The sequence below is a fragment of the Parasteatoda tepidariorum genome, chromosome 9, assembly GCF_982258835.1.
Source record: "Parasteatoda tepidariorum strain Cologne lab strain chromosome 9, Ptep-v5.0, whole genome shotgun sequence".
Classification (NCBI taxonomy): Eukaryota; Metazoa; Arthropoda; class Arachnida; order Araneae; family Theridiidae; genus Parasteatoda; species Parasteatoda tepidariorum.
Genome location: NC_141763.1, coordinates 39,999,302 through 40,017,014, shown reverse-complemented (window position 1 = coordinate 40,017,014; position 17,713 = coordinate 39,999,302). Strand labels below are relative to the sequence as shown.

General features: G+C 28.5%; 1 protein-coding gene across 2 annotated transcripts in view; it reads left to right on the top strand.

Moving 5' to 3' along the window:
- The first annotated feature begins 15,588 nt into the window (after positions 1-15,588).
- LOC107454885 (neprilysin-1) overlaps positions 15,589-17,713 on the top strand; it is a 241,921-nt gene continuing 239,796 nt past the window's right edge. For both annotated transcript variants that reach the window (XM_043044756.3, XM_043044755.3), the window contains exon 1: positions 15,589-15,859. The gene's annotated coding sequence lies outside the window, so the exon portion shown is untranslated. The remainder of the gene's footprint in view (positions 15,860-17,713) is intronic.

The window sequence follows — 17,713 nt, the reverse complement described above, 5'->3', positions numbered from 1 at the left end:
TATTCATATATCACAGTACGCATTGAGAGAAAAGTATGATTAAAACTACCAGAATATTTTAAAATTTACCGTTAGAATACCTCTATGAGAATACCAAAATTTCGGTTATTTTTACCGATGCGCTAGGGTAATGATTTTGGTGAAATTAACCATAAAATATGGTTTTATGAAATGTGATAAAATTTGGTAAATATGGTACTGCATAACTTTGATATATTGATGGAGTCATATCTTACGAAGAGTTATCGCTCAACTTTAAAATTGATATGCTTTGGATTCGTGATAGCTTTAGTTTTTAATATGAATGAAAATGAACTTGAAATCACGAATTTAATATGAAATATCCACAGTTGCAATATATTTTAATAGTGCTTATTCATAAGCTTATTAATAGTAATGGTTAAAATCTTTAGTTTATTCAAAATTATTATTTTTAAAATCCGTCTTTGATAATCATACATAGTTGTTATTCATAAGCTTATTTATAGTTATGGTTAAAATAATAAAATCTTTAGTTTATTTAGAAAAGTTTATTTTAAAAATCCATCTTTGGTAATCATAATGCTTATTCATAAGCTTATTTAAAGTAATGGTTAAAATAATATCTTTAGTTTATTTAAAAAAGTCTATTTTAAAAATCCGGCTTTAGTAACAGAAGAAACCATATTGATGATAAATTTTTTATTCATATACACAGTACGCATTGAGAAAAAAGTATAGTTAAAACTCCCAGAATATGGTAAAATTTACAGTGTTTCTGGCTCTATAGGAATACCAAATTCTCGGTGATTTTTACCGATGCGCTCTGCTAAAGATTTTGGGGAAATTAACCATAAAATATGGTTTTATAAAATGTGATGAAATTTGGTAAATATGGTGAAATTTGGCAATTTTATCATGATATATAAGAGAATGGCATAAAAACTATTTATTCGGTTAAATAAATTTTTAAGTTTTTTTTTTTTACTTAATGTGGTGTAATACGAACCAAAATTTTGAAAATCAGAATTTCTGGTAAACTGTTACCATACAAATTAAAAATTACTGAATGAATGGTTTAAAAATCGTACATTCTGATTATTATAACAAGATCTTTTTGTACTAGAAATGCAAATACTATGCAACCCGGTAATTTTATCACAATTAGTTTATCCGTGTAAGATTGCCATTTGGATAAAATCCGATCATTTGAGCTAAAGTTATTTTAGTTGATATGTTTTTTATTTTGCTCACCGTAAAATGCAATACAGATGACTTTCTCTACTAGATACGAGCTGATATTTATAATATTTTAATACCTTCTATGTCACTTAATTTTTTTCTCTAAAGTGTTTTGATAATTTTTTTATTTAATGTATGGTAATAAGAACTAAAATTTTTTTTCGGTAAACCATTGAACGGAAGAATAACCAAATAGTTAAAATACAGTAAATTTTAGTTTTATTAACCATAATTATATTTTTTTAAAATTTTTATTAGATATGTCATTATCATACAGTGCAGTAATTTCATTAGAATTTTTTTTGTCCTTGTACATTAGATAAAGAATTCTAGTATTAATACTTTTAAAAACGTAAACAATTACAGTATTCAATAGTTATTTACGATCCATGTTGAATAAGGACGAACTTTTTCAAAGGTAGTCTAAATTTCAATCAATAAATACACACAATAAAGATTGCAACAACGAGAATCAAATTTACATACTTTTATGTCACAACAAAGGTATTTTTGGAATAGCTAAATGCATATTTTACCTCCTTGTTCATGTTTGTTTTATAAATTTACTTTAGAATAGTTATTAAGTATTAAATAATTCTGTTACTATTCATGATACTTTTGCTGTTAAGTTCATACTACTCCAGAACATATAAAATTTTCTATGAAATTTATTCAGTAGTTGCTAATTAAATTTACTTTTAAAATAATCCTTTTCTTTTTGTTTATTGCATCCTTGTTGAATTTATTTTTCTACCATTATGATTTCCTAGTCTTAATTAGCTATAGACAAAACTTTGTAAGAGAATGAATATTATCTAACAAAAGCAAGAGTAATTTCCCTTTAGCTATTTATTTATTCTTTAGTTTATCAAAGCGCATTTAATATATTTGAGATATCCTGAAGCCATTGCTATTTCAACAGGATTTCTTTCGAAGTGCATTAATTATTTGAACAGCAATAAAACTTATTTTATGTTTCAGTTTTTCACTTTGTTTGAGAAGGTAAGTGCACTTTATTGAAACTATAAATTCATAATTTTGAAGAATGTAAATATAATCTGAAAAAAAAAAAGGAATTTTTAGTTAACTCAAGCACGTAGTAAAAAATTAATGTTCTGTATGTTGACTAAATTTTAATGAGTGTGTCATGATCGACTCAATATATATTTATTACAATTTTAATTCCTTTTTATTATATAATTATAGACTTAGATGTTTGATATTTTTTACTTTGAAATATAACTGTTAATTTAAATATTGCTCATGGGCTGCAATAGTGGCAAAACTAAAAAAACACGCGTTTTGGACTAAGAACAGGTGTAAATATGAAAATACACATTCTTTTCAGCAGCAATACTAGCACAACTCATAATTCAACTTAAAGCAATCTTCGTTTAAGCAAACTAAAGCATTTTGCTTTGCAATGAAAACTTTAAACCCACTTATCTCAAAACTTGATTTTTCCTTAGTTGCGCCGCTATTGCAGCCCATGAGCGATATATTCTAATAAAAAAATAGCAAAACCGAATTTTTAGTTAACACTAGTACGTAATTAAAATTAATTTTCTAAAATTTTCTGCATTTTGGCTAAATTATGAGTGCATCGGGATAGGCTTAATATATATTTATTACAATTTTAATTCATTTTTATTATGTAATTATAGACTTAGATGTTTGATATCGTACACGGAAATATTACCGTAAATGTTAATTTTGTTTGAAAATTATAAATATTGTTGTCATGTGTTACGAGCATTTTTTTTTCTAACGGCAGGCACTAAAATTTTCGTTTTTCATCTCGGTAAATGCCGGAATTGTTGGTTTTTTAACAATAGCTGGTGTGCACATGTGAACCTAAGTCATGGAAATGAACAACATGTTATCCATTCCATACCGCCATAGACCCGAATCATAGGATGGGCCACATTCACACAACAGAGGACAACACACAGAATCATCCATACCATGAACGGTATTAGAACCCTCAAATTTCTGCTTCGCTGTTAGGTACGCTGACCACTCTGCCACCTGGTCTGCTTTTATGAGCGCAATAAAAACAAAGAATTTGAAACGCTTTATTTATGCCTGACTAGCTGCATATAGGATGTTCCATAAAGCATTTAAAAATGAAAAATAAAACTAATCATCAATATTCTGCCATGATAATTCAGAATCAAATTTTAACCTCAAATTTTTTTTAAACAAGCTGGTACATTTACTTCGTTTCGATCCTTAATGATAATTTATAAAATTCATTAACATAGCAGAAATTTTTGCATTGGCACCGGTCATGTTTTGGAATTCTGATATTGCTTTTATGGGAAAAGGCACAACTTTTCAGATTATTATATTGAAATTATTAATTAGGCGTTGCCCCAGAAGCAGAAAGTGCCTAAAACTGTGACGTACGTCACAGAACAAACGAAGTCCTGCAGAACAATTTGTATCTTGAATAAGTGACACAAATTTTAGCACATTTATCAGTAATCTCCTATCTTTGCCATTCTGAGGAAGAAATTAGTGAATTAGGTTTTGGCTATAACTTCTTAATAAAATGGGTGTATCAGTTTTTAGCATACAGCAGGAGAAATCGATCACCATTTTTATCAAGAGAGCTTCTAAAGCAAGCCGTAAAAGAATTAAATTCAGAGATTTCCAATTTCGTAAAGTTTATGACTTTTATATTTTCCATTCCCAATTCAGAAGCAATTTGTGAATCGTGGGGATCCACGATTGACAGAATTGTTTCTGAAAGACCAAATGCTTTCGATGGAGAGGAAAAAGTTGTTGGGAAAACAGACCAGCGAATGTTTGTGTTCGCAAATGGTGCACCATCTGGGCACTTGTCCCTTCGAAAGATTTTTAAGGCAACCCTTATTTTAATTTAATGTTCGGACCTTATCATATGCATTTTATTAACAATTCATCCTCATCATCGTCATTGACAAAATTTTGTGCTTCAAGAGTGATTGAAAAAGTAAGAAATCAAGAATGTTTGCCTTGGTTTTAGAAATAGTGTATTGTATCTGTGTGTAATCCTGTATTTTAGTAAATGAAAATATAGTATTTAACGTAAAGTTGACTTTTTTTCGCTGGGAAATGCTTGCAGAACATTTGCATAAATTAATAAGTCCTGTTGCAGAACATTTGAAAATATTCTGCGTAGGCGTTGCTAATACATATCGAAAAAAAGCAATGCTCGTTTACTTACGCATTTAAAAAAAAAAAAAAAAAAAAAAAAAAAAAAACTTTGTTCCTATTTTAAGAATTAGGTTAAAAAAATTTCTTTTGTGACTTTCTACTGATAATGTCGTGTAAAAAAATAAACAAAAACTATAGTGAATGATTAGCACCCAGGGGATATGTAAAAGCTGAATCTCCCTGCATTTTTTTAAAAATAATTTGCTGAAAATATATTTTTATTCTAAGTAGACTATGACACACAAATGCACGTGTTTGGAAAACTTTTCTCATACAATATGCGTTTTCAACTAAATCAAGCAATAATTTTTCATTTTGAAACATTTTCTTGTCACAGAGTGATTTTTAACTAAAAAACAAATAGTAGCGAAATAATAATTCTTCTAATGTTTGCATAATCAATTTAGTAAAAAAAATATTCTACTAATATTTGGACAATAAATTTAGCAAAAAATTAATTCTCCTAATATTTTTTCCAGAGATTGTCTATTTAAGTTCCTATTAACTATATTTTCTAGTCTTTATCGCGTTATACAATATTTATATATAAATATTGCATGTTATTTATAAATTAATAACATTTGTAGTATGTAAATATTATTCATGAGATAAAAAAAGCACAGTTATGATGTGTAAGTTTTAATAGATGTATCCAATCAATGTATTAAGAGATAGCTCATTTATGGAACAATTGACTATTTTTCATAATTTTATTTAAAAAAAATTTTCAGACGAAAAATATGTAAATGAAATAACAAAACACGCTATTAACGGTGCATAAAAAGTATATTAAAAAATTTACATAATATTTATCTTAGATTTATCAAAAGTTGTATTTTTTTTAAAAAATTGATAAACTTTATTATTTGCAATAGATTGAATGCAAACTACATTTAATATATTGTAAAATGCCACAAGCAAGGAAAAAATAGTCTGCCACAATAACAATCTCAGAGGGAAATAAATTTTTTTCAATAGATATTGAATCACGTTTTATGTATGAAATAGTCCCAAGCAATTGTTTAGATAATCTTTCAAAAATGAAAAATGAGCCTTTATGCACGTTTACGAGAAAGAAAAAAAAAAGAAAAAAACAAGACAAATGGATAAAATTTTAAATACCATTTCACCGTGAGGCTGAATTCAGAAATTCAATAAAGGTTGTGACTAAATTCCTTTTTTTTTCGTTTCGCAGACAAAAACACATCGATTGAAATTTTAGAGATAATGCTATAGAACTCGAGAATCTTCAGCCATTTCCAATTCTAAATTGTTTTTCTCGGCGAGAAATATAAAGATTTCACCTTTTTTTTGTGGTTTCAAATTTTTAACGAAAACGCACAGCTATGCACTTGAATTTTTTTATTTTATTAGGCTTTATCGTACTTGACTATTCAATCTAAGCGATTATGTTTTGGAAAAAAACTACTCATTCTTTGTTATCAACCAAAATATTTTTTTCGTAAAAATAATTTTTTCCTCTGGTGTGATTTGAAAAAAAAAAAAAAAAAAAAACACAAAACAAGGCATTTTTAAAAATTTTTCACGTGCCATATTTTGTTATTTTTTTTTATCATTTTTCATGTAATTGTTTGTTCATTGTTTTTATAAAATGAATTTCATCTTTGTATTTGACATTTTTCGTGTCGTTTAAAGACTTGTTAGTTATTTTTTTTTCTTCAAATATTGCTATTTTGATTTCTCGTGAAATTGTACAACAGCTAATTATTGAAAATAGTTTTTTTTGAAACTTTTATTTGATGTCAGATCCTTTATGCATAAAAAAAGTTTAGTTTTTGAAATACGAGAAAATATTTAGTTATACAATATTCTCTATGCGGGACAGTGTGCGGATTTTAAAATATATAATAAGCTAAAGTGAATTTGAGTGAATAAGCGAAAGTGAATAATGAGTTTATAATAAATTCTACTATAACAAATAAAGAATTTTGTAGAGTTAGGAGTAAAATGTTTTTCTTATAAACACTTAAATCTCCGGGTTTCATAAAAATTATTTCCTGAACTGTTGAGGTGCATAACACTGATTGTTTTGCAAAGTTTTTAATTTTTTCGATTTAAAAGGAAAAGATTTAATCTGATATGATCCCTTAATAAAATATTTCTTTTCAAATAATAACGTAATTATTTCCACATCTGTCTGCTCTCAAGCCTAATGGAATAGGCTCGATTATTAACTGAATAGAGAGAATGGTTCCATTATTCACAGTATAGAGAAAAATGCTTAATTATTCACTATATAGAGAGAAGTAATTGAGTATAAAATGTTAAATTTTTAAAGTATGATATGAATTGTTTGCAACATAACTGCCAAATGTTTATCTTCTTGCCAAAGAGTTTTTCTAGTGGTCGTATTTCACCTTGGAATATGTCGGAAGTGTTGCTCATTTAACGTTACCCAGTGGGCACTTGTAAACCTAAGTCAAGGAGACGAGCAACATTACCCACGCCACACTGATGCAAATGGGCCACATTCACACACTGCAGATGACATCACGTAGAGGGAAATGCTCAGAGCGGGATTTGAACCCGCAGCCATTGGCTTCGCTGTCAGGCACGCTAACCACTCGGCCACCTGGCCGGCCGGTAGTAACAAATATATGGTAACCATTAAAGAACTAAATCTTAAAAGATTTTAATTTCGATGACGGTAAAGAACATGGTATAATCATTATTCCTGATGTGATATTATCATGAACATTTAAAGTAAGATTATGTTATATATATATATTCATACATATCAGTAAGTCAGATTCATTTTATCGGTATAATGCATTTGATTTCTGCTACATATCGTAGAAGCCAAAATCATTTCAAATCAAATTTATTATACTGTTACAAATTTATTATACTGTAATTATACTGTTAATAAATATAGGCCTACCAACTAGTACGCCTTTTGCAAAATATATGATAGAGTGGTATGCATTTAAACTCCAAAGCTTTCAGAATTTTTGATAATATTGCCAACATATTAAAGCCTCACCATGAAAGGCTAGATAAATGTTGGCGTTTTATATGAACTTTTAAGTTATTTATACATAGTGGCACGGAAAGTAAGTTTAAATGAATGAAAGATAATACATTATAACATAAACTTAGGTATCATTAGAGTAAATTTTTACCTAAAACTTAGAAAGTTGGTAGCCCTGTAAACATATCAACGAAGAAACTTTCTGTAGAAAAAATTCGTGAAAAATATTTGCAGCTACAGTCATCAGCAATAAGCATGATGGTTTTCAAACAAAAACTATACTAAAAAGAGTATGGTCAAAACTATAAGAACATGGTACAATTTACAGTGTTTCTGGCTATGAGGTAATATCAAGAAGCTTTGGAATTTTTACCAACTGCAATGTTAATGATTTTTGGTAAAATTAACAATAAAATATGGTCTTATGTGATAAAATTTGGTAAATGTGGTTAACTTTGGATATTTTATCCTGATACTTCAGAGCATGGCATAAAAATCATTCTTTCTGTTAAATTTACTTTTCAGTTTTGAATTCTTTACTAAATGTGTGGTGGTGGCTAAATGATTTTTCACGCAGAATCATCTAAGGATAAACGAACTTAGTATTTAAAAGTTCTTTAGATATGGCGAAATATCCAAAAAGTAAAATCAACATTTACGTTCGATAAAAAAGAATTCTAATATTGAAACACTTAGCTACTACTTTTCTTTCTTTCTTTCAAAAAAAAATTAGTAAAATATTGCTACACTGTAAACAATTCCGGATCAAATTACGGTATAAAGTACCGGCACTTAGGGTGCATCATCCGTTGAATTCATTTTTATCATAAAATATTATACCGTAATTGTTACAGTAATATTTATTTGATTAGAATGATTCAGTGATTTTACGGTACTTATTTCTCTAAAATTTCGGTATATCAGATGTTTTGTTTCGTAACAAGTTCTCGTGAAAATGGATTTTACGGTGGTGCCGGTTTTTTTCATAATATGAACTGGAATTTTTCTGCAGTGTAGACAAAAATGGTTTACAAACCTTTTAATAAATTTTTTTTGTGAAGAAAAAGTGTTGTAGACAATATTATAGAAAAATGCATTTCTAACTAATGATTGCAGCTTTATCTTTTTTGATATAAAGTCAATAATAGACATAGATGTCCTGCAATTTTGTTTTCATAATGTAACAGAAAGTGTAAATTTTATTTTTATTTGGATAAATCTTAAATTTTTTTTTCAAGTATCATGTAACTCTTACAGATGACATTTTCCCACAATTAATTTATATCAAAATATCATATATTATATCAAAATATCATAGGCAAAAATGGTTTACAAAACTTTTAATTAATTTTTTTTGCAAAGAAAAAATATTGTAGACAATATTATAGAAAAATACATTTCTAACTAATAATTGCAGACTTTATCTTTTTTTATATAAAGTTAGTAATATACATGGATGTCCACTGCAATTTTGTTTTCATAATGTAACAGAAAGTGTAAATTTTATTTTTATTTGGATAAATCTTAAAATATTTTTTTTCAAGTATCATGTAACTCTTACAGATGACATTTTCCCACAATTAATTTATATCAAAATATCATATATTATATCAAAATATCATAGGCAAAAATGGTTTACAAAACTTTTAATTAATTTTTTTTGCAAAGAAAAAATATTGTAGACAATATTATAGAAAAATACATTTCTAACTAATAATTGCAGACTTTATCTTTTTTTATATAAAGTCAGTAATATACATGGATGTCCACTGCAATTTTGTTTTCATAATGTAACAGAAAGTGTAAATTTTATTTTTATTTGGATAAATCTTAAAATATTTTTTTTCAAGTATCATGTAACTCTGACATTTTCCCACAATTAATTAAAATCAAAATATCTTATATTATTTAAAAAATATATAACAATTGAAAGTGTTAGGAATTTCTATTTATTGCCATTTTCTTAAAGTAAATATTAATTAATTCCTCGTTCTATCCCAATAATCCTAGAGAATATATTCGAGTTCTCTTTTATCTATCATTTGACTCTCAAATATTTGGATTTACAGAAATGAGAGGTGCTCAGTACCGGAAACGTGATGGAGAGGTGTTTTGTCCTGAAATGCTTTCTGATAAATAGACGGAAATTTACTCTTTCCGTGACTGTTTTAATATTCATTGACTATTAGGCAAAACATTTCTTGGGAATACAACATTTTTTGGAATATATTTAGAATATTTTTATTATTTATACTAAAATAGTCGGGTTTATATATTTTTATATGAATAGACTTTTATGAACAATATTGTTTTATTTTTTTTGGAAATGCCAGCTTGCATCGCTTTGTCCGTTAATTGTTTCTAGAGGTAGCAAAATGTTTGAAAGTGTTATTCTTAGTTTACTGAGTTTTATTGTGAGTGTGCCTTCTAATCTAAACGTATGTATAAAATGCTATTTTGAACCAAATATATCGTGATGTTGCTTTTATAACAGAGAAAAATGATAAATAGAAATGGTAGACAAAATTATAAAATCGAATTTTTAGTTCTTTCATGTTTCATTTTTTTTATATATTTATTTATTTATTATTTTTTTGCAGGAACCTGAGTATTAGCATCTCTGTAATTTTGGCAATATGGTATAAATTAGGCATAACATTTTCAAATTTTTTTTAAAGCGTTTTCGTTATCACCATGATTTTCTATAGAAAAAATCTTTTATAAATTTGTAAATCGCAAACAAATTAAAACATAAATATTTTCAACATTGCAGAGATCTTTTTAGAATACACATCACCAAAACCAGAGTCAAGCACATAGTCTTTTTTTAGGGAACTATGGGAGGAATGCCAGATAGTTTTGACCCCTGTCAGGAGATGTGGACAGCACCTGAACTGGTACCCAACTTCCAAGCTTCCACATACAATCTTCTACATTAAAATTTTCAAAATCACTGCCGTATTTTCAGTTTTTGAAAATTTTTATGAACGCAGGCAATGCATTGGAGTAAGTTTTTAAATATTAAAAAATTAGACCACAAATGCTTTTCATTTTCATAAAACTGTGTGGCTTTTCTCCATATTGACGTTTTGCGCCATTTTCAAACTAAGCGTAGACAACGCTTACTTTAGACAGGCTACATGAGTAACTATTACAAACTCTCGCCTGATCGATGATTCAAATTATTTTTCAAAAACCCGGATTCAATAATGTCTTTATTTTTCATCCAACCTAATTTAAATGTAGGAGATGCCAAACCGGAATTTCTAACTTTGTACACTATTTTTAGTGGTAGGGAAATAACAATTGAGTAGGCAAATGCTTGTTCTTTTTAAATTTCGCTATCATTTTAAATCATCACCATACGTTTTCTTATTAATGAACTTTTCGCATTAATTCGAAAAAGATAAATGCCACATCGATGAAAAGTGGGTTAAAAGAACAGAAGGAAATGCAAGCTTTTAAGGAAGAGTATGATTTGCTATTAACAACTAACATATTAGGTGATAAAATACTAAAAGAAACATCACCATTTTCTTTTAATTAGAAAACCTCTACTAGTACAAAAACTATTAATGGTTATTACTATCTTAAGTTATTGTTTAACAGATTTTTTAACTATATGCTTTGATTGCAGCAAAAGCTTATTAGCAAAAGGTAGAATAATAATTTATCCTGATAAAGTAAAAAATATTTTTTTAAATATATTTTTAGCTCTGCTATAAATAAAAAATGCAGACAGAAAATATTATTTTAAATTCTTCTCGTATACAATATCTACAAAATAAAATATTTTAAATTTTGTATTATTTTTAGCAATTATAAATTTTACATAATGTCTTAGCTCTTGAATCAACAACCATTTTTACCACGTTTATATCAACTTGCCTTCTTGTATGTCTGTTCTGGTGGAATTTTGTAATCGATTTTAAACTAACTTCCCGACTAGCTACAAACTTCAAATTTCGCACATAGCTCAGAATTAGATGACAATGCACGAAAATGGAGAGAAAAAAGACATAAAAAGTAAAATAAAATTAAAGAAAAATTAATATTTTCGCGATTGTCTTTTGTTGCCGATTCTATTATTTCAAATTAGTGTCACATGTCAGTTGAAAAGTTTTATACATAACAGAACATATACACATACATATACACGTTTTCTTACTCACGCACATGCACAACCACATACACATCCACATTCAGATACAATTACCGGTATACATACACATATTCTCATGAGCACACATACTGTTATGTATTTTTTGCGCCCCACGTTTTCGTTTTTCAAATTTTTGTTTTTTAATTATTATTCTCCACTACAAAAACGTGGTTTTTAAAAATTTTGCTTTTTATTTTGATTTTTTTCATAATTTAAAGTTATCATAATTTAGTTTTATTACTTAATCAAGTAGAGAGATTTATTCAAAGCTAATAACATGCTACAATAAGTTACTTTCTTTAATGCTCAATTACAAAAAATGGTATTATGTAATAACCAAAATAGTGATTGGATATATTTGTTTATCTATAGTGGTTATTACTTTCTGTTAATAACTGTTTTAGCTTAAAAAAGCATTTTGCTATGTCTGACTTCAGGTCCAGATATAAATATAAATATTTATAGTATTAACATATTATGGTAGAATAAACTATTTTGTTTCTTTAAGATGAAACAAACTATCTTTTTTCCCTTTAAAAAAAGAACCGTCAGTTCAAAGGAACGCCAGTTTAATAAATTATTAAATAAAAGGAAAGGAAAAACTGTAGAATAACATTTATCAAAAATATAAGTCTATATGCAATAACCTACAATAATTGAAGAAACGACAGGGATAGCCTGATTAGCAGGGCGTTGAACTAACGTTTGTGAGAACGGGAGATCGAATCCAACCAGCCGAAGATTCTCCGTGTAGTAAATGGTAACTGGTGCACGCTAAATCTGTTGGGTCACAAAGTCCTCCATGTTTCCATAGCAAATCAATAACTCTGGGGGTAATGAATTGGAGATTGAGAGTTCTCTGGTTCAGATCAAAATTACGATCTGTTAATGAATAGATATATGAATGGGTCCACAGTGTGCGGGTGGGTGACCTCTTGGATCAGTCTGCGTAGGGACCGACTTCGCGTGCAAGTCGTCGGGCTACCAAAGCGGGGGTGCCATCCCCTCTGTGGAGAATCAAAATTGTGATGGCTTGTCTTCGGATCATCCTCAGAGATGTTTCCCAGACCGTTGCCAATAGCCCAGTAGTCAATAGTAGTCGTAAACCCAAAAATTGGGTCGGCTGTTTAACGGCGGTCATAAAATAAAAATAAAAATAAAATAGCCCATTGTGCAGCTCTAGTGTGACGTAAATGAACAAATCAAAATCAAAAGTAAAAGCAACCAAATAAATGGCTTTTGTGCCATGCTCTAAATTATCCCAATAAAATTACGAAAATGATCTTCAGAGCTATAAATCATCTTAACATTTATTTGATAATTTGATGTCTTTACTTCTGACAAAAATAGAAGAGTAATAATATGTTTACACTTCCATGTTTATTTAAAAAATCAGTTTAATTAAATGGTTGATGGGAGTTAGATGACTGTTAATTATTTATTATTCTGATATAATTTTTTCGATTATAAAACAAGGGGATTGAATGTTATTACGGGATTCGAACCCACTACATATAAGCTTCAGGGCGGTTAGCGGAATAGCAATACTGCACGAAGAGTAAAACAACATATATTATTTGGGGCCTTTGTCCTTTTGCTAAACGAACAGAATCGTAGAGATAATGGGTTCGATATCTTTGTGCTGTTTTTCTCATTTTTATGCTGCCTGTTCAGCAGTTTGACAAGAGACAAGTCATTCCTTGCCTTAAGGAAACAACCATATATATGTATCTAAACCAGAGCCGGATTATACCTTTCGTAGGCCCTAGGCATAGCCGTTTTTGGGGCCTCCCCTCCCTCCCCCACTCCTCCCCCCTTTTCAAAAAATATGCTAAAATTTTTTTGCATATTTTTTTTTACATTTTTATTAATATGGATTTTAATTTACAAATTTGTTTATCGAGCTTTATCTGCAATACCGACATACTGCCGATATTGCAGTTGATATTGATAATACCATTATGATTAGTTCGATCGATAACTATGTATGCATTTCACGTCAACAATACAACAACAAACCAGCAAAGAAAGCAGTGAAATTGATAGTGAGATTAATTACAAGAAATATTTTCTATATATATTTACAATTTTCAAATTTGTATGAACATAAATCTGCGCAAGAAATGTTGAAGGCTCAAATTGAAGATAAACTTGTGAATACTTTTCCTAACGTTCACATTGCATTAAGAATATATTTGTCGATTCTTGGATCAAATGCAGAAGGAGAAAGATCTTTCTCCAGATTAAAATTGATAAAAAATTATTTGCGTTCAGCAATGAATCAAGATCGTTTGGCATCGCTCGCACTTATGTCTATTGAATACGACATTTTGCGTAGTTTGGAATTCGACAGCATAATACAAGATTTCGTTGAATCCGAAAAAGTAATATATTAGATCATAAGATTCTGCAAAATAATTTATTACTAAAAAATATTATATTTTTATTTGTATCTTCATAATTTTGCGCAAAATACACTTGTTGTTTTTAAAGCTAAATTATTTTTGTCAACAAATTTTTTTCTCCCAAGTTTTTCGTAGGCCCTAGGCACGTGCCTATAGGTTAATCCGGCCCTGATCTAAACTTAATTTACTGTTACACATTTCAGGGCTTCATCTACCTCCATTTTAAATAACGATTGTCGGAAAGACGAGATCGGTATAAAAAGTTAAAAAAAAAAAAAGCATTACTATTCCTAGAATTTTTTTATATTCAGTATTACACACATAAGCTTATGTACTCATTACAAAACACCCTTTATAAGTCGTTTATGTTTATGTGTGCGCTATCTATCTCGTGATGACCCGCAATGGATTTATCGTATAGACACGGTTCCCATTAGAACACCGAAGTCAAGCATCAGTGGCTGCGGTCAGTAAGCGGGTAGGTGACCACTTTGATCTGCGTAGGTACCGAGAGCACGTGGCAGCGGTCCTCGTTAAACTGTTCTTCCGTAAAGTGCTCGACCCTGCTTGTCGGGCGATCGAAGCAGGGAAGCCATCCCCTCTGCAGTGGAGCAAAATTGCGATAGCGTGTTTTCAGTATATTATTTTTTTAAAAAAATTAATTATATAATTATTTTTTTTTTTAAAAATGGGTTAATTTTCTTTCATTTTCAATGTAAATAAATATTGAGGCAAACAGGTGTTGCTCAGGTGATTAATAATCTAGAACGATGCGGAAAATTTAAATCATATTTAAATGAAATTATTATAATCTTGTATTTTTAGATATAATTAGAAATAAATATAACGATATGCCTATATTAATTGGATAAATACCACGCATCTGATTAAAAAATGAAACTACAATTCTTTCCCTTTATGCATATTATATTCCCTTTATATTATTTCTTAATCAAATAATTATTTTTTAAAAAAAATTGGTTAATTTTCACTCATTTTCAATTCAAATAAATATTGGGGCAAACAGGTGTTGCTCAGGTGATTAAATAATTTAGAAAGATGTCGAAAATTTAAATCATATTTAAATGAAATTATTATAAGCTTGTATTTTTAGATATAATTGGAAATAAGTATAACGATATGCCTATATTAATTGGATAAATACCACGCAGCTGATTAAAAAATGAAACTACAATTCTTTCCCTTTATGCATATTATATTCCCTTTATATTATTTCTTAATCAAATAATTATTTAAAAGAAAAATTGGTTAATTTTCACTCATTTTCAATGTAAATAAATATTGGGGCAAACAGGTGTTGCTCAGGTGATCAAATAATTTAGAAAGATGTCGAAAATTTAAATCATATTTAAATGAAATTATTATAATCTTGTATTTTTAGATATAATTGGAAATAAATATAACGATATGCCTATATTAATTGGATAAATACCACGCACCTGATTAAAAAATGAAACTACAATTCTTTCCCTTTATGCACTTAATATTCCCTTTCTAACCGTGGAAAATCCCCTTTCCGAGTTACTTCGGATGAGAATATCCCTAAAATCGATCCCGGAGTAGGAGAAATCCCGAAAAGTCTCCAAGACACATACACACACACCTATCTACCTTAGGTTGTGTGTGATCTCGACTCCGGAATAAAATACGCACGCATTGAAGCTCCGAGCGCAGTTTGAAAGAGAACTCCCAAATACAAATAGTATCTTCATCTTCGATTAAAAACTTGTGCGTTGAATCTACTCCCTGTTCATCCTTTTCTCCCTCTGCGGCGGCTGTTGACAGTTCTTAACGAAAACAATCTCGGACAGGCAGTTTTCGTCTACTCTTTCATTTATTTCCTGTTTTTCATAACAAGTGAGTGAGATTTTTTTCACTGCATGTTTGTGTCAGTATGGTGTTTTTTTTCACACCTGTTTTATTTTTATTTTTAAAGACACGTGCTTTTGAATTAAAAGGTTTTTTTACAATGGGATTTTAGCGAAAACCGTAAAAATGTGTGAAAATCTGAATATGCGTTTTTGTTAAAGTAATTCTTTTGTATATATTTCTTACATTCATTGTAAAATTAGTGCTATTCAATAATTTAAAATTTTTTATTTTGCTATTTGTATTACGTTTAGTCTAATCTTTCATTATAAAAGTGAAACTTTAATAAATGCATTTAAATCCTATATAATATAAAACTGACCGAAATCTTCTATTTGTTTTCTTACGTGTAAATTTGCAAAAACTCACTCCTTAGATTTCGTTGAGTAGTTCTGAAATGAAATTTGTTTGAAATTCAAAACCACAGTATATTTGGTATAATTAAAATGCTAACATGGGTGTGAATTTGTATTTTTCCAGAGGAGACAAAGTCTAAAAATAAGCTTAGAAAAGAGCTTAAAATATTTTTTAAAATATAAGTATACTTTCTTGCTTTTTCTAAATTCAAAGGGAAACATATCTCTTTCTTCTGTTTCTGTTGGTCAGTCTTGATCTTTACTTAGAAGAGGAGTTATTGTATTTCTTAGACCAAAAGAGACTTCAATTCTAGATGACAAAACGCACAAGTTTTAAGCAACCAATTGAATGCTTTTTTTATTCATTGGGCAGTATTTGTTTCACGGAAATTTTTAATCTGTCATATTTTGTTTGAAGGAAAGAAAATTTTGATTTAAAACGTATGTTCTTTTATTTTTGTTTTATTGTTATTTTATATACTTATTATAAACTGTTGTACTATGTGATTTGTACTTAAGTTAAAGTGGATATTAATAACCGTTTTTTTTATATGTTTAAGAACTGATTTAAGCTATACATTTTTTCAATCAAATAAAAGTTTTTTTAACCACAACATAATATTTACAAGGTTTACCACTTCAAAACAAAACATTTTACCTTTTGTTGTTTACGTGTCCAAATTAGGTATTCAATCTGTAAGATTTATTGTATACAAGAATGCTATAATCATTCCTTGTTTACTTTTTAAAATATTTATATTTGGTTTTGAATTCAAAGTACAGTTTTTCTAAACTGAAAAGGTAGTAAACAGACGGAAATATACACTAATTGTAAATCCGTAATTATTACAATTATTTCTCTTGAAAAGTGACTTTCCACTTAATTGTGTTTTTTTTATTGGGCATTAACTGCTCATAAGTTTCTAATTATTTTATTGTAAAGTATGTGAATGTTTTCTTTTATCGAAATAAAAAATTTTAAGGTAGAGTGCAAAAGCATGATTTTGGACAAAGTTTCCAAAATTAAGTTTATTCCTGCAGCATTAGCTTTCTAAAAATACTTTACTTTTGCTTGTACTCCAATTATTTACAAAGTTGTGCATGATAATCGTGAGTAGACTAGTAATTTTTAGTCTTTAACTGCGTTTATCTCAAAATCAGAATTCTTCAAACTTTACACCATCTTAAACACGATACCTCATATTATTTTTAAAATAATTGTTTACAATTTTTCATAAGTGTTTATAATTATGTCACACGTTTTCAACTACAGACTAAACGAAAAAAGTAGAATTGCAGTAAAGTAGATTTTTTATGCATGTTTTTTTCTCAAAGACACGAACTGAAACAGCATTAAATGGCCTTTTCTAGTTATAACTAATGTTAAAATTTTAAAGCATTAACATAAAGGATTTAAGCTAAGTAAATGTAATGATAGTGTTGTATTGATAAATGTGTGCTGTAAAATTTTGTTTCTCTCGAGAAT